Source organism: Tupaia chinensis, unplaced genomic scaffold, assembly GCF_000334495.1.
Source record: "Tupaia chinensis unplaced genomic scaffold, TupChi_1.0 Scaffold000126_2, whole genome shotgun sequence".
Classification (NCBI taxonomy): Eukaryota; Metazoa; Chordata; class Mammalia; order Scandentia; family Tupaiidae; genus Tupaia; species Tupaia belangeri.
This window is the reverse complement of record NW_006159594.1, coordinates 3,670,643-3,694,040: the sequence shown is the minus strand read 5'-3', so window position 1 is coordinate 3,694,040 and position 23,398 is coordinate 3,670,643. Positions and strand designations below refer to the sequence as shown.

At 36.9% G+C, this 23,398-nt stretch overlaps 1 pseudogene; it reads left to right on the top strand.

The window, feature by feature from the left end:
• Window positions 1-446: 446 nt before the first annotated feature.
• LOC102494848 (small nuclear ribonucleoprotein Sm D1 pseudogene) lies at window positions 447-746 on the top strand (annotated as a pseudogene).
• The last annotated feature ends 22,652 nt before the right edge of the window (window positions 747-23,398 follow it).

The window sequence follows — 23,398 nt, the reverse complement described above, 5'->3', positions numbered from 1 at the left end:
TTAAGTAATTCAGCAAAAGGTTTTCCACTTGTAGTAGAATTCCAGAGAGTCAGAGTAGCTCCCTACATGAGAAGGCCAACAGTAACAAAGTCATCTCCTACAGAAGTGCTGGCCTTCAGAAGAGGGCTGAAGGCAAACTGTGATAACTCCAGGAGAAGAGGAGAGGATGGGTAAATAGCATGCCCTCACTTTCCTCCTTTGTCCCAGTCTTATTCCAGAGCCACGCTTTGGCTAAACCCAGTAGAAATAAGAGGACAAAACGGATATGTGCAGTCCATGAAGGTGAATTTCCTTGGCAGCAAGAGCACAATGAAACTGTAGAAAAAGAACAAGATTGATTCTGAAGACATAAATGGAAGGTACACCTCCGAATACTATCAGTCTAGCATTACTTTGCTACCTGGTTCCGTGCTCCACTGGGCCTAAAGGGTGACGGCACAGCTAGGATAAAGCTCGTGAGATTTTTGATGAAATTGAGTCATGAAACTGTCACCATTGAATTGAAGAATGGAACACAGGTCCATGGAACAATCACTGGTGTAGATGTCAGCATGAATTCACATCTTAAAGCTCTAAAAATGACCCAGAAGAACAGAGAATCCGTATACCTGGAAACACTGAGTATTCGAGAGAATAACATTCAATATTTTATCCTTCCAGACAGCTTACCTCTAGATACACTACTTGTAGATGTTGAACCAAAAGTGAAATCTAAGAAAAGGGAAGCTGTTGCAGGAAGAGGCTGAGGCCGAGGAAGAGGAAGAGGATGTGGCCATGGCCGGGGCAGAGGAAGAGGGGGTCCTAGGCGATAATACTTCTAATAATTACTGTTTCAAAGTGATAAGTGATTTGGGGTATTTTTTTTGTACAGGTTTTGTTTGTTTATGTCAGTTTTTAATAAACATAAATGTGTGAAAGTTGTAAAAAATTCTACTATCTGTAACTTATGTGAAGCAGAATTAAGCATTGACAGCTTAACTGAGTTAAACATTTGAAAATGTTATAGTGGACAAAATTTGGAAACCTACTAGGTACAGAAGGTCATACACAAAGAGAGCAAACTAAGCTAAAAAAGTAGGATGGGGTGAAAATAATGAATCTGGTTGAGAACAGCACTGAATTCAATATGGAAAGCAGAGAGAAATATGAACCTGGTGCTCAGAAGAAACGTATTTAGATTTGAGAGTCACTGACAGTTCAGTTCATTAGCTTCATCCTCACAATGAGTGGATAACATTTTTGAAGGAGAGCACATGGAGTGACAAGAGAGTAGATGAATCTACCAGGATAAGAGTGAACCAAAACTAAATCTCAGCTTCCCACTCAGAGATTCAGGAAAGTTAGCAGTGTCATGTATGCAATCAGGAAAAAAAAAAATCCTGAGACATAGTGTCAAGGTACAATGAACCTCAAGCTGTGAACCTGGTTTAAAGCAGTCTCTGACTGGGAGTGCCCCCAGTATCTGGCAGAGCTGCTGTGCTCTATACATTCGTGTTCCGCTTAAATATGTAGGTTAATATCCTATCTTTCAAAGTGTTGATATTAAAAAATGAAGATTATGGGGGCTGATTATGTCACAAGGGTGAAGTCCTCATGGGATCAGCACTTTATAAAGTACCTTGATTTTTAACTTCCCAGCTTCTATAACCATGAGAAATAAATTTTGTTGCCTAAAAGCTACCTATCTAGGGTATTTTGTAATGAAGACTGAACAGACTAAAGCAGAAACCAATTTGCATCCCATCTAGAGAAACATGCCATGTGATACAAACTAAATGCTTGTATCTCTCAGAAATCCATATCTTGAAGCCCCAGTCCTCAAGGGAACTGCATTTGGAGCTGGGACCTTTGAGAGGTAGGAAATTACAATAAATGAGATTTTTTTTCTCTCTCTCTTACTTTCGCTCTCACTCTCTCTCCGCTATGTGAGCATGTAGTGAAAAGATTCTTGTCTGTGAACCCAAGAAGAGCATTCTCACAAGCAATGGTATCTGCTAGTGCCTTCACCTTGACTGCCAAGCCTCCAGAAATATGAGAAATAAATGTCTGTTGTAGCCATCAAAAATGAAGACACCACAATTCTAGGTTGTGGAGGATCAACATAAATTACTTTTCAAGGACAGTGAACAAAATACAGTGAATAAAAATGAGACATAAAAGAAAACAGGGAGCCAACTTGGGAAAAGAAAAATAGAAACAGATGTCAGATACTGGAATTGTCAGAAAGAAATTATAAAACAACTCTGTTTACCCAGGTTAAATAATGAAAAGGCAAGCTGGCATGCTTAGAAATACAAAGTAAAAGAAGGTCAATCTTTACTCCAGGCCAGACTCCAGTGATACAGCTGCAGTGCTAGGTGATTAGCATCACCTATAGACACTCTGCTGGAGGGAGAGTCTCTCCAGTCCACTACAGGGATCTGACTCACTGACAAAACTAAACTGTAGTATGTTAAAAATTATAATTTTTAGCAAGTAATATCACAAAGATTCTTATGTCCTCCCATATAGTCTACAGCCCCCTATTGGAGGATCGATATTTCACAGGATTCCATAGTTTAGCATCCCTAAACTGAATAGATTCAGTTATCCTACTATTAGGATAACTTATGTCTGACCCAAAGACAGACACAGACTTTAGAATAAAAGTCTTACAAGTTTCTTTCCTGTTGATAAGACACCCTTAATTCAGGAAGAAGAAACAGACAAATAAATGTTTTTCTGCATGTAATTTCATTGTCTTCCAAATAATGGAGTTCGTTGTCTCGTTTCTCTTGCATCTCTGTTAGCTTTGTCACTATCAATATTTTAAATTCTTTATCTGACATTTCCACAAATTCCCTTGTATTGTCTATGGAGGATGAGGAGTTATTCTTTTCCCTTAAAGGAGAGGTAATTTCTTGGTTTCCCATAGTTCTAGTGCCTCTGCAGTGATTTCTGGTCATCTGATGGATTAGATGTTTTTTTCTAGTTTTTGGAGTTAAATTTGAGCATTTAGAGGCATGCAGGGGGAGGTGACCTGCAATCTCTAAACAGTACCATTTTTCTCCCTTTGTACAGCAGATTTAATGGATATTGAGGATTAATCTGACCCTAAAAGTATTCAGATATTTGGTACTATGCACCTAGAACTGTCTAGAATTTCAGTGTGTGGAGGTGGGAAAAAAGTGAGAAAGGTAAAAAGAAAAGGAAAACAACAACAAAAGAGAGAGAGAGAAAAACAAACAAGACAAAAATAATAAGAAAAGAAAAAAATTTAAAAGCAAAAAATGAAAAAGGGCCACTCAGAACTCAGATACAGATGGCTAGTGAATGGCTTGTCCTATGTGAGTGGAGAAAAAGGTAAGAATTAGCAAGATAAAAGAGTGACAGAAAGCTAAGAACTTTAAATTTAAAAAAAAAAAATTAAAGAGAGAGAGAGAGATGGAAAGAGACAAAGACAATAAATAGTGTGCTCTAACCTGGCTGGATCTGGGAGGCAGAAGGGTGAAGTCTGGGCAGAAGGTCTTCAGTAAGTAGTCCTGATCCCTGAAAGGGGATACTCAGAACTCAGATATAGATGGCTGATGATCGGCTTGTCCTAGCTGGATCTGGGGGAACGGAGGGTGAAGTCTGGGCAGAAGGTCTTCAGTGGTCCTAACCCTAAATAATGGAAATTCTACTTTTCAGCAATAGATTGACTTTCAGTGTCTGTTTGAAGTGGTGGTATAAATCTCATCTTTTTTAATTTGGGTAGAAATTAGAGACTTGGCTCATTTAAAACAAAGTTGAGAAAGACTACACTAAAGATTAATAGCCAGATATCATTTTTTACATTTTTTTAAAGAATGATTTATTTAATTTTGTAATATTTGTTTATTTATTTATTTATTTATTTATTTAATTTGACCAGAGAGAGAGAAAGAGGGAAAGCAATAAAGCAACCCACTTGGTCTGGGACTTGAATTGCAGTCGTCCATGTGGGAGTTCAGCACCTTAACTAACCATACCACTTGCCGACCCAATCCGGTATCATTTCAATTAAACTTTTTTTACCTTATAATTTGTTCCTAATTTCTGTGTGAACCTTTAATTGATGCCATAGAAAATATCTTATGGATAACTATAGGCTTGATAATCTCAAGAATTATGATGGATTTGCACCAAAACAAATGGGCAGTAGTTTGGTCCTTCATATAACCCACATTGATGTTTACTTGTTCTGCATATTACAAAGGCCTACTGGGAAACATGAACATCAGACATCTACCTTTAAGAAGAACCACGACAAATAACATCATGAAGGTATTTGCCCTGCCTGAGATGTTCGATTTAAGATGTAACTAAAGGCTCACAAATCTAAATATAAAATTTATTTAGATTGTGGAAAATAAATAAGAGCTGTATTCTTATCAAATCTAAATATAAAATTTATTTAGATTGTGGGAAATAAATAAGAGCTGTATTCTTATATATTTCTGTTTTGATACATTACACAAAATGAAGTCTATTTTGTATATTTTCAATTACTTCAAGAATGCTGGGCCAGCCCATGGTATTGTGGCTGGATCTTATATGGCTGACCTTGTGATTTGAGTCCCAGACCTAGTGACTGGACATGTGTGCAGGTGTGTCTGAAATCTCTAAAGAAGAGATAGAGGAGAAGGGACTGAGGCACAGTCAAGCCCCATGGGAAGTGGTTCCTCACTTTCCTTTTCTATTGAGCATTAGTTGAAGATATAAAGAAAAGTATTATAAGATACATATCTGGAAGGATTATATATATGTACACACACACACATATATATATATTAGAGATAAATGCTTAGTGATTCAGAAGATAAGTACAAGGAGATTCGCCCATTCATAGGAATTGATTGCATAAATCTACACATAGGGCCAAGCCCCTATGGAATATTCCATGATTTGAGAACTACTGAAAACCTTGACAGTCACTAAGATAATTAAAGAAATGCAAAATAGCATCCTTACAAACAGGCTAAGTAAACCAGATTATTTATCATTTATTTGCCAATTAAGGGCTATTTAACAAAGGAGAGCAATAGAATTCAACATTCTCTGAGAAAAAAAGAAAAAAAAGCTTCAGTTGCATTATTAAGGTTTTATATTTATCCAAAACATGAATATCCTGGGAGAGAGTTAGATACTAAACTGTTAAATTGGATAAAAAATTTCTTCAGTGTAAATTTTCACAACAAAAGCTCACAGGTTTAGCAGAATACCAGCAACCATTTACCTATTTATCCAACAATGGCAAAAATCATGGGGCCATAGCATAGTCCTACTAAAGTAGCCTTTCACTCCATTCAATGTAGATTTTGTTGTAAAAAATCCCACCAAAATCCTTAAGACCATGGCTGTCCTCTATATTACCCTTTATTTCAGTTTCTCGAAGTAACTGTTTATGGCCATCTCAGCATTTCTCCAGAATCCTTTGTAATAGTACCATTCTTGCAACAATAAATACCATAATACATTACCTTCTGTAAATAAAAGTCATCAACTCAATTTTCTCAAGTTTACCTCAACAAGATTTCAAAAGGTGCTCCTTCTTCCTAGTTTCTAGGGCTTAGTTAGCATGTGTGTTTCTTTTTTCTCCTTATTCACATTGCTCATTGAGCTAAGATTTCAGTCAATTCCTCTCTAAGTAGTCACCTTTCTCAAAGAACTTTATTTTTAAAGTATATCTTCAAAGATTGTTTCTCCAGCTCCACTCCACCTCTTCTATCATTCATTTTCCCTTGTCTGTACTTGGCTGTAGTACAGTTACTGAATATTGGGTCTAAAAGACATAAAATGGTCTCTGCTTTATGCTTTCAAGTTTTTGTTATTCTTTTTGAAAGAGGTTTTTGCTATAGGGAGCATGCACTTGCCAGAAAGACAGAGAGAGAGACATAGAGACAGAAAGCGAGAAATCATCCCCTCTACAGGGAGGATGGCCATGCTGCAATCCCTTCTCCTCCATTCTCCTCTTGAGATCTTGGGCACACACGCACACATGCCCTGCATTGGTTTAAGCCACTGGGGCTGGGACTCAAACAGCAGTCGACTATTTGGGAGTCCAGTGACTCCCAAATGGTAGCCATTTTACCATCTGCTGGTCTGCTTTCAGTTTTTCAAAAGGTTCTTTTTAGATTCTCCTTACACCTAGAGAAAGCCTGCATTGTATTCTCCTAGCCTAGTTTATTCCCAGGAAGAAACGAGATATAAAGGCAGATTGGAGGGAGTCTTAACTCAGTTGGAACTATTAATAGGTCATGCAATAGTAACACAATTGGATCCACATGGGAAAGGTTCTGAGTTTGCATCCTGGAACCTCCCTGAGGAGACCTAACATGTGTTCAATGAGCTAGACTGGCTGAGGCTAGGAGTAGATTACAGTACAAGGATCTTGTTGAAAGTGCCCTTATTGGGAGTGCCTATCTCCCCCTCTTTCACTCTCTCATGAAATAAATAAATAAATAACTTAAAAAAAAAACCTGAATAACTCATACTCATCTTTTTGTTCACAGAATCTACACATACATTTCTAATAATAGCTCACCTTTATAAAAGGACTTTGTGTGCCAAATACTTTGTTAAAAGTTTTTATTTATCATCAACTTATAATTCTCCTAATAATTTTACAAGTATTTATAAGTGTGGCTGACATTTACTGAGCCATTTATATGTATTGGACACTCTTTTTAAGTGTTTTATACTTATTATCTCATTTAAATGTTATTAAGACAAATTTTTGAAATAGTAATTTTTTTTGCCAGAGTGCAAAATGTACTCACAGAGAGAGAGAGAGAGAGAGAGAGCCACCATGGGAGATGGTCATGCTACAAACCCTTCTCCATTTCTCCCTCTTTTCAGAATTTTGAGCAAACACACAAATGCACCCAGTGTGTTTTTCAAGTTACTGGGTTTCAAACCACATGGTCAGCCATGTGAGATCTAGCTGCCTTAACCACCATGCCACCAGCTGGCCTGAAATAGTCATTTTTCATTAACCACCTTACAGATGAGGAAATTAGTTTATAGAATAAGACCCAACAGCGAATAATAGAGAAACCAGGATGTTAACTTGGGTTTATTCTATTTAATAGTATACTAAACTGCTTTCTTCATCAAGTGGAATTAATAAATGAACACATAAATTATAGATGAGTGAAAGACTGATAAAATAGCAGTCATGAATGAGTGACTGATAAAATAGCAGAATAGAAAAACTGTAAGCCCCAGAAAATTTGTAGGCATAATATATAAAAGTTAGACTATACTCAAAGCTAGATTGTACAGTCATTCAGGAACCTTTCAGTTCTAGGATTCTGTGAAATCAGCAGCTCAAATCAATCAATTAAAAAAACATATGTTACTTTTAAGGTTTATAAGACGTAATCAAATGCCTAACATTTTTCAATGCTAACAATCGTTGAAACTGTAAAAATTAGTTAGTAAGCTTTGCCATAGTCTTTCTAAGGAAAGAAAATATGGCCCTCAACAAGCAATAAAATAGTGAAATTCTCAGAAAATATGTGCATACCAGTTAGTTCAGCTTTCATAATGCTACTATGAAGAATGTTAAACACAACAGAAGTCAGAGAAGTATGTGTGGACATTGTAACAAGGGCTGAAATCATAATTAAATTGATATCTAAGGAATAGTTCTTTTACTTGTATTTGTTTATTAGCTCCTTAAGTGTTAGTTTATTAAAACAAAAAAGGTTAAAAACCTGAAGAAAAAAGAATTCCTCTGCCCATGAGAAGATCTGAAGAAGCAACTTCACCAAGGAAAGAATAGTAGCTGTACTTTTTAAGCACTGCTGATTTTCCTAACCTCAGTTATAAGTGCAAAAGCCATTTCACTCTTCAGGAGGCTTTGCAGTTCCCTGGGCACTAAATTGGCATAAATTTATTTTAATTATTATACATTGAGTATATTAAACTTCAGAAAAGCTTTGATGCCTTCTTATTGAAAGTCAAGTTTACTGTGTGATATTTTGAGAAACTATTTAAGATATTATTTTAAAAGACAATTTTCCGTTTAGGTAATAAGTTTATTTTACTGAGATTCGTTGATCCTTCAAACACATACAAAAATAGTGGTTATTTTCAGGTTTTTGACTAGCTAGTGGCAGAGCCAGAATAAGAATTTGGATATTTTGTTTTTGGAGCTCTCTGAACATTTCACTGTACCACACTGACCCTCTGCTGTAACCTAAACTGTGTCCTTCCACATCTATCTGTTAAAATTCTAATTCCCAGTGTGACTGTATTTAGAGATAGACTTTCATGAAATGCTTAATGTAAATCAAGGTCATAACAGTGGGGCCCTAATCCTCTAGGATTAGTGTCTTTATAAACCAAGACACCAGAGAGCTCTTTCTTTCTACATCAAGTGAAGATATAACGGGAAGGCGACCATCATCTAACCAGGAAGTGAGCCCTCACTAGAAATGCTACCCTGCCAGAGCCTTGATCCAGGACCTTTCAGCATCCAGAAATGTAAGAAAACAAGCTTTTGTTATTAAGACACTCTGTCTAAGGTATTTTTGTCATGGCTGCTCAAGAAGACCAATACATTCCACCTTTCAGTTTTCCAGAATTTCAAACCAAGCTGCACCTCCAGAGAACTGAATTTTCAGTAATAAGTCAATAACATAGTATTCAAAGCTGCCCAAAGAAAACAGAAAATGTGTAGTGCTAGTTCATGCTTGCACCCATTTAATGAGCACCAACTATGTGTGAAACACCATGCATGACCTTGGGTGACAATTGTAGATAAGTCTCAGTCCTTATTTTCCAGAAATGTAAAATCAGAAAGACTATTTTTTAAAAAAGAATTGTTTATATAATTTTATTTATTTTTCTTGTTATTTTAATTTGACCAGAGAGAGACAGAGAAAGAGAGTAAGAGAGGGAAAATGAGCAAGCAAACCACCAGGTCCAGGACTTGAACCACGGTCAATTATGTGGGAGTCCAGTGCCTTAACAACCACTCCATCTGCTGATCCCAGGAAGACATACTTTTCTTTTCCTAAATAATTATTTTATTTAACTTTATTTATTCATTTATTTTTGTTTATTTATTTATTTATTTATTTATTTATTTATTTATTTATTTTTAATTTTGACCAGAGAGGGACAGAGTGAGAGAGAAGGAGGTAAAGTGAGAAAGCAAGCCGCCAGGTCCAGGACTCAAACCATAGTCGGTCGTGTGAGAGTCCAGAGGCCTTTACCACATGCCACCTACCAACCGCATAGGAAGACAGACTTTTAAAGAAAATGGATATGATTGAAACAGCGTGATTAAACAAGTAGATGTGTCTACTAAGCCTCCAACTTGAACCATTGTATTAGGCACCTACAGTGACAAGACACATCAGTGAACAAGAGACAAACTCCCTGGTTCCAGGGACTTTATTGTATAGGAGAAAAAATTATATTCACAGAAGTCTTAACCTAGAGTTTATAAAAGGAACTGAATTTAAATTTATTTATTTATTTTTTGCCATCCTATGTGTTTTACGTGTTTAATAACATTACCATAAACTGTGGTCTCAGGTTTCTCAACATGATGGCCATGATCTCAAATTTTAATTCATAAATAGATAAGGCATCTTTGAACAACTCACTCCTTACCTATGGCTAATATGTGTGTATGTGTGTGTGTGTGTGTGTGTGTGTGTGTGTGTGTGTGTATGTGTATGTATATTCCCAAAATTAAATGTGGAATTTGCATATATTTGAGAAAGGTCTGCAGGAAATAAATGTTAGCCTCAACACATCATTATATAATTACATATGCTAAAGGACACTACACTTCAAGGTCAGATCCCAACCCTGAGAATGGTCAAGATCCTCTGGGCAGTGGGGCTAATGGACAGTAGAAAGGCACCCAGAGCAATGAAAAGTTTTAGCCTGTGCCTCCTCGCAGCAACCTCAGCCATATCTCTTCCTTTTAGCCCAATTTCTGTGCTATGTTGATTAGGCAAAAACAGTGAGGATTAATCTACTGTGTCGCAGCAGCAGCTCATTGCTCTTCCAAATTAGTAAAAATGAAAGCTGACAGTATATTGTAATTTTAAAGATGGAAGAGACTTTCAAAATCATATGGTCCAACTTCATTTCATAGATGAGAAAACTGAAGATTAATAAAATTACGTGACCTGCCCAAGGTCACAGAGCTTATGATGAAACTGGACTTAGAATTTAGGTCCCTGATATCAGGGGAAATGTTCGTATCATTCTTCCATTAGCCCCTCATCATAGAAAGGTTAAAAATATCTGTATAGATACTGCCACTACAACTACATTTTATTTAGCTTTGGTTATACCAATGTGAATGACACAAGGTTAGAAGAAAAATAGGGTAAACAAAATAATTTGGTAGAAAACATAAATTTATGTCTATAAAATGATTTTAAATGGTATGGATGCACAAATGAATGACATTTTTTTTGTCTGACACTATTGCAAAACCTGTTTTTTGAGATAAATTATTAAACGCTTGCTAAACTCATTTTTATCCCTCAAAAATATCCTTGTTATGGACTCAGTAATTTCTGCATAATTCTCTCATGCTGAATTGTATTCTTGCAGCTGAATTTTGATGGTACAATTTTCATTTTTATTTTCAAAACAAATGTAGTGTTGTGGTTCTCCTAAATTCTCCTAGCTCTTCTCTAAGAGTTACTGAACTATAGCAGAATCTGAATTGATCCTGATACAGTAGACAAGAGCAAAATGATATCCTAGGCTTCTTATACATTGTAGCTCCTCCTATCCTTTAAAAATGAATAAAGATGGAATGTATTATGTATTTGCTCCAGACAACTTTTCAAAACCAAAGAAATTTTGATTTATGATATTTGTTTGAACATCAACTTTCAGAGCCTCCCACTCACTCACATTTAGGGTTTATTGGAGTAATACAAAGTTCTCTGTTAAAAAGTTCCATGTATTCCCCTGATGTCCTATATGGTACTTCAGATGGGTGTGTATGAAATGAACCCAAAGTGATGTGTGTCATTGTGCATCTCTTAGGTGTAGTAAAGGTAAGTAAATCTGTCCCAGATAGCTTCCTTAAACCAGCACAGTAACCAGGTCACCCTTCTTTAAGCAATGTTTTTATTATTTTTTTTTTATTGTAGACACTTGGGTCAGCCAGTAGCACAGTGGTTAAAGTGCCTTGACCCCACATGGCTGACTGCATGGTTTGAGTCCCAGACCTGGTGACTTGAAAAACATGCCAGCCATGTGTATATGCATGTCCAAAATTCCAAGAGGAGAATGGAGGAGAGGGGTCTCTGGCATGGTCATCCTGCCAGGAAGTAGTTTCTCACTGTACATCACTCTTTTTCAGTCAAGTGCATGCACCCTACAGCAAAATCTTAAAAACAATTGTAGACACTCATACTCTTGTAAGCTCTTTATACTGAGTAGCCATATGTTTCCATTATAGAGATATAAGTGACAGAATATAAGATCTTTGATCTTGTGCGTATCTTACTCAAAATATCCTCTTACATCTAAAGTAATACTCGTGAAGGATTATAAACCACACAGGTTCCTTTATAGACCTTAGTTGTCATTACTATTAGTTTGGTAGCTTAAAAACTGCACACATGACAGCACGTGAGTCACCTATAATACATACACAGTTCTTCCCTTAAGCTGGAAATACATTATTGAGTCTTCCCATTCAGTCACATATTTCTTGTTGTCCAAAGGTTTTTTAACATCTTATGAACAAAAGTCTATAAACTAATTTCTTGTCTAGTGTCCTATCTGATATCCAATATAGAAGATGGTGCCCAAACATTTTATTAAATGAGAGAATAAATGCTGGAGAACAAAGATGCAGGAGTTCCTTGAAATGAGTATGGTTGGATAATGCTAAGAAAGAAGGGTGACTCGATTCAATAGCTTTATCTATAAAGACTTTAAAAAAAGTATTCTCTCCCAAAGAGGTTAAACTGACCCCTGCTTTATGGCACCGGTCTACTCCATATACACTTCTGGTGTAGTGAAAACAGTATCACCTCTCAATTATTTATTGACATCTCTGTCTATCTATTTATAGATACAGCTATATTGAATTGACTTCTGTATTCCCCAGAATTTGTAACAGTGTTTATCATATAGTAGGAACTCAATACTAAGTTTGTTAAATGAGTATATTCTTCAGTTGGGGAAAAGGAAAGATAATGAAAGAAGAGATAGAAGATACAAGTGACTAATGAACTAATGAGAGAAGGGAAGATGAACATGAGAAGAGAAAAAATGATAGTCACTTGGCATTATCTAAGCTGTGTCAAATGGCTTCTTTGAAAATAATTTAATGAATCAGGAGAAGATACAAATAGGTTGATTAAAAAAAAATTAGGTTCCCCAGAATTTCAATTGCTGCCCAATTTTATGACAGTGACCTAGAAAGGCACTGCTCCTTCATTCTTACTCCTCCTCCACAGAACACATAGTTTTTTGGGGGAAGGTAGACTATATATCTCAGTCTTAAAAGTAAATGTTTCATAATAAAAAGAAAGTATTAATTATTAAGTGTTTATTATGTTGCAGATATCTTGTTCTGTAATTTAATTACATGTTCTCATCTAAGCTTCCAAACAACCTAATAATACAGGTATTGTTCTTATATTCTTTTTACAGGTGAGAAAACTGAGACTTACTGATTGAGTTGCTCAAGTCATACAGCTGGTGAGTGGACACTCCAAAACTTTATTTGTTCTCATTGTTGACCACTTACCCAAAATTATTGAATGTACAATCATTATGCTCCAGGTATACTGCCCAACTCTGAAGCTATAATGAATAGTACAGTCCAAGCCTAGTGAGAGTGACCAGCATTTATAAAACAATCACACTAATAAAGTAACCTTAACTGTGTTAAGAACTATGAAGAGCGAAACATGGTTCTAGGAAAAAAAAAATAAAATGTAAGAATTTGATCCAATTAACAATGCAAAGTATCCATGATGTTGAGGAGCAGATATGAAGGTTAAGTATGAATTGATCAGGTGAGTTTGGGAAAGAAATAATACCAAGAGTACAGTGCCCAGATCCTAGAAAGGAAGCATGAAAGAAGGCTAAATCACCTAATGGATAATATTTTCTGAAGGTCCTCCTCATCCATTTGCAGTTATTAAGTTCAAAAAAGTTTAAAAAAAAAATGTAACCTCCTCCTACTTTGAGAGGTTGCCTCCAAGAATTAGAGAGGTGAGTGGGTCTTGTAGACCTTTAGAAAAGGGTACTCGAAGGGTAGTCAAAATATCCTCCAGTGCTTGAGTCTGTTATTTCATATAGCCTACTGACCAATCATGTGTAGTGTTTTTTTTTTAATTTCATTGTTCATTTTCACAAAAATGGAAACGCACTCTATAGTCATTTTGAGTCTGATTTTTTAATTTAGTATTATATGGTGAACAAGTTTTCATGTCAAACAAAATAAAGATTTTCAACATTAAAGTACTAAAAATGATTCCATCTTATAATTTTAATATAAACTCTTCAACCAGATCTCAATTATTGCACATATATATTGTTTCCATTTTTAAAATATTAAAAACAACATCATAAGGACATTATCATGAATAAATTTTTGCACCTATCCTTAAACATTTAATGTAGATGGCGCTGAGATCAAGTGTGGCATCTGGAATCAAACAAAACTTATTCAAATTCTAGGGGCCAGCGGGTTGCATGGTGGTTAAGGCAGTGGACTCCCACATGGCCAACCATGGTTTGAGTCCCAGACTTGGCTTGCTTTCTTGCTTTCCCTCTCTCTGGTGAGTGTATGTGCCCTATAGCAAATTTTTAAAAATTAATAATAATAAATGAAGTGAAATAAATAATTGCTTTAAATTCTAGCTATACCACTTGCCAGCTGTGTGACTTGAGCAATTTAGTAAGTCTCAATTTTCTTACCTGTAAAATGAATATAATAACATTATCTGTATTATTGGGTTGTTGGGAGGTTTAAATGAGACTCTGCAAGTAAATCACATAACAAGATATACACAACATAATAAACACTTAGTAAATAATATTTATTTCTATTATAAAAGTTTTAAGACTTTTGAGATAGATTGCTAAATCTTCCCCTGCAAAAATACCTGTGTGAATTACTTTTCTGATCAGCCAAGTGTGAGACACCTAATAAGACACATTCTTATGTAGTAGAGTTTCACTACACCATGACCGCTTCAGAGAATTTCATTATGGAGACCATCTGGTTTAAAGCAGCAGCAGAAGTAGTCAGTACCCTGCCATATCTTTTTAGATTGCTTCGTGTGCTTTTCCCTATCAATAGGCAAATGTGAGTTTCTGCTGGGTCTCCTTTAGGGTGCTGGAATCTACTTTGCTTAGTGCATAAGAAAATCCAGAAGTGCTTGGGATTCACTTTTCCTCACTCCATGGGTAGCCTCTAACCAAAGTCTGATATATAAATGTAGATAAATACCCCAGATACCCCAGTTTCTTTGATCCTTCATGGAGACAACTCTAAGATATGATCTACGCTGTCTTCATCATACCCCAGTGGAGCTGGACCAGACATTCTCTATGGGCCTTGGTCTCTCTCTGACCCATTCCCCATGCCTTCAGCCAGTCTGTCTTCTGGGAGCATTTTCTAACAAATCACAATCACAGAATTCCCTGTGGCACAGTGGACTTCTACAAAAGACAGAGGCCCACTTGGTTGTAAGAGTTAAATTAGATATAAATTTTTATGTTTTTAGGTGTTCGCATAGGAAATGTGCATCTGCGAGAGAGAGAGAGAGAGAAAGTGAGAAATTAGCTCCCAGTGCGGGGGGCAGCCATGCCGCAATCCCTTCTCTTCCAGTCTCCTCTTGAGATTTCGAGCATGTGGGCACATGTGCCCAGCATGGTTTTCAAGGTGCTAGGTCCAGAACTCAAACTGCATTCGGCCATATGGGAATCCAGTGCCTTAACCACTATGCCACCTACTGGCCCCTTTGTAAAAACTTTTTACAAAGTATTTTATTTTTATCATAAACTTTCACTCTTATAAATACAACATATATTCTGTCTTCCTTGAGACTTTTCATACCATGGCATTGTCTCAAATTAATCAGCAGAAGATAAACTAGAGCACATGGTAGAGCAAACGAGTTTGCGAGATTTTTTTTTTTCGTTTTTTTTTTTTAAATAATTATTTCATTTTATTTATTCATTCATTTTTTTTTTTAATTTGACCAGAGAGAGACAGAGGGTGAGAGTGAGAGTCAGAGGAAGTGAGAAAGCAAGCCACCAGATTCAGGACTCAAACCCTGGCCGGCCATGTGGGAATGTCCAGCGCCTTAACCACCATGCCACCTGCTGGTCCCCAAGAGTTTGTGTTTTAATGGAAAATGTGTTTGTGTGGTGACTGCCTAGAGATCTCGGAGCCTAACCTAACTAGTTATGTGTGATCCTGAACAAATATCTACTGATATTTTCTAGGCCTGAAGAATAACTCCAGGGCTTTTAAATGTCTGTAAAAATATTCCTACCTGAAAAAGCAGACCTCAGAATAAAGTTTACATATGCCCATAATCCTTCAGCTTAATATTACTTAGAGGATATCCACATTTTGGAACCAGCAGTTAGCGTAATGGCTATGTCACTGGACTCCCACATAGTCGACCACGGTTTGAGTCCCGGACCCGGTGGCTTAAACTCACACCGGGCGCATGTGCGTGTGTGTCCAAGATCCCGAGAGGAGAATGGAGGAGAAGGAATTGCAGCATGGCCATCCCCCCTGGGGGGTGATTTCTCGCTTTCTGTCTCTCTGTCTCCCTCTGTCTGTCTGGCAAGTGCACGTGCCCTATAGCAAAAACCTCTCAAAAAAAAAAAAAAAAAAAAGATATCCACATTTCTGTTATGTGCTTTCTCATTCCAAGCTCATTTTCCTTCTGTCTTGGCTTCTAAAGGAGGCCTGCTTCCCTGGCTTTGATGAGCAGCAAATTCTATGCCTGTGCTTTAGAAAATCCATCATTCATGCTCCCCCAACCCTGTGAATTTCTGACTCTTTCAGTCAACATATTACCAACCATGCAGCTTGGAAGTTTTAATATTCTCAGAAGAGCAGGCTTGTTTGCGGCAGATCAAAAGGAGTAAAACTGGATCTCCAGCACACATCTTCTTGTCTGTGCATTCTGAGTGAGCAGGGCTGGGGAAAAAAGAGTCCTGAGACCGAAGAGTTGTGTTCTCTGACTGGGTTCTTAGAAAGACATGATGTATTAATAAAGAAACAGAACAAAAACCTAGGAGAATTCAGTTTTCTCTGAAAGGCAGCAGGTGCCATAGTTTTCTCTAAAGAAATAGACCCTAATTACTCTGTGAACAATTAAATTAAGAAGAATGGCAACTTCTGGCTGAGGGCAAGGACTTTAAAAGAAACAAAATCCACCTCTATTTAAGAAAAGACTTAAACCTCAAGAAAAAGCACCATATATAGCAACAAGGCTAGAAAAAAAAATTACAAGTATGATAATAGAAAAAATGGTGAGGCCAGCAGGTCCTAGATTCTCACCTGGCTGATGACAGTTCAAATACCAGACCTGGAAACTGCTTTCTCACTTTCCCTCTCTCTCTCAGTCTCTCTGGTGTGCTCACATGCCCTGTAGCAAATTAAAAATAATAATAAAGAAAATTAAAGAGAAGGAAAAAAAGAGGGCCTGCAAGTGATGGGTGATTAAGGTGTTGGACTCCTACATGGCCGACCACAGTGTGAGTGAGTCCTGGACCTGGCATCTTGCTTTCTCACTTTCCCATTCTCTCTCTGTCTGTCTGTCTCTGGTTAAATTAAAGAATAAAAAGGAAAAAACATTTTAAAGGAAAAAGAAAAAGTGGTAAAGATGTTGATCGCCTGGACAATTGGTAAGAGTCAAAGGGACAATCATTTTGGAAAACATCATCCCTGATCTGGTAAAGTTGAACATGTGCATATTTTATGGTGATGTCCATGATAAATATATAAACACACACAAGCCTAAGTTCATAGAAGCATTGTTCACATTCATAAAAAATGGGAAACAACTCACATGTCCACATGTTCACTGACAAGAACATGGATAAACAGAAGAGTAAATTAGGAAATTCACACAAATGTCTATTCCTCTGCAATGAAAATAAATGAACCATATAAAACAAAATATAAGCAATGAATCTTTAAACTTTATATCGAATGAGAAAAGCAAATCACAGAAAAGCATAGAATGTTATTATTTTATAAAGGACCAAACTGAACAATGCAAAACTAAACAATGTATTATTATTGAGAAACACTGATGCATTTGATTTTTTAAAAAGCCCTACATTTTAAGAAAGAAAGATAAATACAAAATCTAAAATAGGTTTTATTTCTAGGTGGAGTGTGGACAGAGAAGCAGAGACAAGGGAGAAGTTTTCAGATAAATTCTGTCAGTGTGGCTCTAATTCTTATATGGCACACTGAGATTATGAGAGTTCACTTTATTATTATACTTCATAATCATCATATATACTATTGTTTAATAAGTATACATTTAAATAAATTTGAAATTTAAAAATGAGAAAGCATTAGAAAAATAAAGCAGAGCAAATAGGAAAAATAAAGACTCCCTTCTTAAATAACTTATTGGCATTTCTGGACATTCCTTAGCATGCAATTTTCCAGTTATCACTTCTGTTTGATCCATATGGAATATTACAATTCAATTCCGTTAGTTCCATATTTAGATATATATTTTCTATTCTACCAAATCCACAGATTTTGTGGAATATTAAATGCAATCATAAGTATGAGTTGGTAAACTGAGATGTTTAAGAAGTTTATGTGAAACATTTAGCATCTTCTCAAGTCTCTTTCATGAGAATGTTAAAGGACAAAAGTCAGTAGAAAACTTAAGAATGCTAAAGAGGAATGGCAATGATGTTGAAATGAAGAAAAAAATTAATTTGAAGACAACTGGAAATTGATTCAAAATCCTTGCTTGTTTTTCTCTCTCATATTCATATTCTCTTGAGATTTACAGAAATGTAGCAGATTAAGGAAAAGAAGAAAAAAAAGAGCAAAGTATGCTCTATGCAACTTCTGTTAATCATTGAACTAATTTGAGAGCAAATACTAGTACATATTTCAGCAGCTTTATAACTTCTTGTCTCTGAAAGCACATATTCACTCATGTGTATGGTCTGCTTTAAAGTAAAATTCTGTGAAATCAAATTAAATAATAGATGCAATTTGGAAATTCATAGTTACGTCATAGCTATTATCAGATATTCAAATAAAATATATAATTTCTCAGGATATTTGATTAGCTATGAAATAAAGAGTTAAAATTTAAAAGATTATAAGAATACGTTTTGAAATATTTCCCAAAAAGTCTTACTAAAACAAAATTAATCCAAAATTGAAAAACCAGTTTAAACAATTTGAGACATATTTATTTCTATGTAGTTATTTAGTTGACTGTTTCTTTCCAATTGAATGAATTAAATTATTTCACACAGCTGCCTAATTGAGTAACTTGACATAGTCTCTGTTCTTACTTCTAAAAACAGCCCTACATGACACAACACCTTGTCCAGGGCCACTAGAATGTTCTGTTCTGATGTTCCCATGCTCATTTATCATTAATAAAAAAACAACTGGACTGTAAAATAATCACATCTTGATACCTTATTTAGGAATGTGAGTAACAAATGGTCACACAGTTACAGTGGAGAAGCAGAAGCACAGGGAAGTTCAATGACTTCCTCAAGGTCACATGAAGACAAAAACAAATACAGAAATTAGATCTCCTATCAATCAGTCTAATGAGCTATATTTCCAAGGTTATGTTGCCTTCTTTACTTAGATCACAGAAAAGCAGAAACTAAATTAACTATCAGCATGTCACTAGTTATCGATTTTGTTTTTCTTAGAAATTAATTACAAGGTTATACACAGTAGGCAATGAGATGAGGACTGAGAATATTTTTCTGTGATACACTGATATTAACCCTGTTAATTCACCAACAGGCAAAGTTTTTTGGTATTGGATTTTTGACATAGAACTTGTTTGCTCACTAGAGAGAGACTGAGTAAGAGGGAAAGTGAAAAATCACCTCCCTGGGTGGATAGCCACACCTCATCCCCTCTCCATTCTCCTTTCGGGATTTGGATATACATGCACATGGTGCCTGGCATGTTTCTCAAGCTACCGAGTCTGAGATTTGACCTGCAGAGTTTACCATATAGGATCCAGCACCTTAACCACATCACTACCTGCTGATCCAAGGCAAAGTTTTAGAAAATGAATAATATTTTTACCAGATGCATGAAAGCAAGCACTGGAAGAATTCCTAGGTAGTTAATGGGAGGTGCTCAAATACAGATTGGGTGACCTGCAAGTGAATATCCAGTTCCCACATGGTTCTGAGCACTCATCTGATATTCCTCACTGTGGTCCTTTCCAGGCCTACCCACTTGACTTCCCACACAGCAAGCTCTTCCTAGAGCAGATGTTATTGTTGCCCCCTTTCTTCCCCCATCCCCCCCCAAGAAGATCTCTCTTTGTAGGTCTGGACATGAGTGTTGAGCATTAATGGCTCAATCCCAACCCCTGACTCTCTTGGATATATTTGGGAGGTCACATACTAACCTGCAGTAGCTCATACCCAGCAGTTGATGTGGTGCTATTAGAGTCCACCCCAAGTAGGCAGATGTTGGCACAGCAAAAAAGCAACTCTCTGGGGGGCTCACCCACATGGGAAGCTTATGGGTTTGTGTCTAGACATCTGTCTGAACACCCTGAGCAAGTGTATTGCTATGAACTAAGGTTTGCTAAAGCTGGGGCTGTATTATGGCATGAGGACACTGTAGGGGGTAGGGACTCTTTTACTCTTTCTCAGGGAAGGAAAAAAAAAATAAAAAGAGAAAATAGTGCAATCCAGTTGCTTCTGGCCATACAAACTCTAAGGTTCATTTCAATCAAGCTGAAACTATATTTTATCTGAAACACTATCTTTGCTTAACTTTTCCTGCCCTTTTCTGCTTCCCTCACTCTTACAGATTTAACTTGAACACACTTCCTTATGAAACATTTGCATAAGAATCCTTATTGTAAGCCATGGGTCTGTAAGACACAGTCTTAGGATATTCTACAAGCAGGCCACCACCTTTCCTATTGCCCAAAAGTGAAAGTGCTTCTGTTTTGCCTAGGATGTGTCTTTTTTTCTTCCTTCTTTTTCATCAGCTCTTTTCTCCTATATTTTCTCCTCTAATAGTTTCTTCTTTTATTCTGTTATTTTCTTGTTCTTCCAATGACTCAATACACCTACAAAGGATATTATTAGCAATAAAATAATCTAGCTCACTTTTTCTTGAAGAGAGGAGAGTATTTTTAAATCTCTCCAATGAAGTATGAAACATCTCTGTTATTGCTATGATATTTTAAATATACATAGTAACTGATAAATAGTAAGTGCTAAACAAATGGTAGGTAATATTATCACTGTATCTGCACATGTCAATCACTTCACTTTCAATTATGTCCAGCCTCAAGCACTGAGAACCTGCAACTATCATGTCAACTTTGCCAGGTTTCTAAACAAATGAGGAAACAATGTCTGAATGTACACTGGGACTTTTGAAACCTCAAATCTATATTGTTTCCAGTAATGTTCCAGTAATGTAGACTCTCAAGAAGAGAAGCCATTTGAAAAATGCTTAAGTTTCATTTATTCCCTCTCTGCAACAAAAAACAAATACTATACCCTCAGCTACTGCTCATAATTTCACCTGATAAAGAATTGCTTCTCCCCTTCTATTGATAGGTACTACCACTTCCTAGAAACCATATGACAAACTCCAGTCTGATCCAAATTTACATTGTAATGAACTGCTAGCCATTTTTCATAGGGATTGGCTCTATAAACTATTGCTTTTCTTCAACATCTGTCCTATTTTAGCTGATCTCCCTCAGTGATAGACGTTTATGCTACCAGCTGGCCAGTAACTACATATAATTTATTATATATACTATGTGCTGCATGATCCCACCTATCTGACATCCCAGAAAAGGCAAGATTATGGCAACAACAAAAGATCAATGGTCATAAGAGTTATGGGATGGGTAAGTGATGAAGAATGAATAGGAAGAGCACAGAAGATTTTTTTTAAGATAGTGAAAATAATCTCACATTATAATGATGGATGCATGTCATTATTCATTTCTCCAAACCCACTGAATGCACAATGTCAAGAGTGAACACTCAAACCATGGACATTGGGTAATTATGATGTGACGAGATAGATTAATCAACTGCAACAAATGTACCACTCTGGTAAAAGATGTTAAAAATCAGGGAGGCTATACATATCTGAGGTCAGGGAGTATATGGGAAATCTCTGTACCATATCTTCCTCTCGATTTTGGTGTGAACCTAAAACTGCATAACTGAATCCTCTAAAAGCTCGAGTCGTCTTTATTTCTCATCTGTGACTTGCTTCAAATATTGCTTCTGTTCCTTTATCTTTCTTCTGTGTTATTCCAATTATATGTATATTATACCTTTTGTAGTTGTCTCATGTTTTTGGAATTTTTTTTGTGAGAGGTTTTTGCTATAGGGTGGGTGCACTCGCCAGAAAGACAGAGAGAGACAGAGAGACAGAAAGCGAGGAATTACCCCCCAGGGGGGATGGCCACACCATAATCCCTTCTCCTCCATTCTCCTCTCAGGATCTTGGGCACACATGCACACGCGCCTGGCTTGAGATTAAGCCACCGGGTCCAGGACTCAAACCGCGGTGGACTACATGGGAGTCCATCGACATAGCCATTATGCTAACTGCTGGCCCCGATGTTTTTCTTTTCTTTTATTTTAGCTGATCTCCCTCAGTGATAGACGTTTATGCTACCAGCTGGCCAGTAACTACATATAATTTATTATATATACTATGTGCTGCATGATCCCACCTATCTGACATCCCAGAAAAGGCAAGATTATGGCAACAACAAAAGATCAATGGTCATAAGAGTTATGGGATGGGTAAGTGATGAAGAATGAATAGGAAGAGCACAGAAGATTTTTTTTAAGATAGTGAAAATAATCTCACATTATAATGATGGATGCATGTCATTATTCATTTCTCCAAACCCACTGAATGCACAATGTCAAGAGTGAACACTCAAACCATGGACATTGGGTAATTATGATGTGACGAGATAGATTAATCAACTGCAACAAATGTACCACTCTGGTAAAAGATGTTAAAAATCAGGGAGGCTATACATATCTGAGGTCAGGGAGTATATGGGAAATCTCTGTACCATATCTTCCTCTCGATTTTGGTGTGAACCTAAAACTGCATAACTGAATCCTCTAAAAGCTCGAGTCGTCTTTATTTCTCATCTGTGACTTGCTTCAAATATTGCTTCTGTTCCTTTATCTTTCTTCTGTGTTATTCCAATTATATGTATATTATACCTTTTGTAGTTGTCTCATGTTTTTGGAATTTTTTTTGTGAGAGGTTTTTGCTATAGGGTGGGTGCACTCGCCAGAAAGACAGAGAGAGACAGAGAGACAGAAAGCGAGGAATTACCCCCCAGGGGGGATGGCCACACCATAATCCCTTCTCCTCCATTCTCCTCTCAGGATCTTGGGCACACATGCACACGCGCCTGGCTTGAGATTAAGCCACCGGGTCCAGGACTCAAACCGCGGTGGACTACATGGGAGTCCATCGACATAGCCATTATGCTAACTGCTGGTCCCGATGTTTTTCTTTTCTTTCTTTTTTTTTTGAGAAGTTTTCGCTATAGAGCGCGTGCGCTCCCCAGACAGACAGAGAGAGACATAGAGACAGAAAGCGAGAAATCACCCCCCCCGGGGGGGGATGGTCAAGCCGCAATCCCTTCTCCTCCATTCTCCTCTCAGGATCTTGGGCACGCACACACACACGCCCGGCATGAGTTCTAAGCCACTGGGTCTGGGAAGCAAACCGCGGTCGACTACGTACATGGGAATCCAGCGACATAGCCATTAACGCTAACTGCTGGTCCCCCCGATGTTTTTTAATATATTGTTCTTTTCTTATTTTTTTAGTTTTAGAAGTTTCTGTCACATCCTCAAGCTCAGAGATTTATTCTTTAGTCATGTCCATCTTGTGATCATCCCACTGACGTCATTCTTCTGTTATAGCGCTTTTGAGCTCTAACATCTCTTTTTTATTCATTCTTAGAATTCCTATCTGTCTGCTTTCATTGCCCATTGTTCTCACATCTTGTCTGCTTTTTTCCATGAGAGGCTTTAACATGCTAATCATGGTTGTTTTAGATTCCAAGTTCAATAATTCCAACACCCTTGTCATATCTACACTGGCTCTGATACTGTTCAGACTCTTTAAACTATTTTCTTCTCTTACATG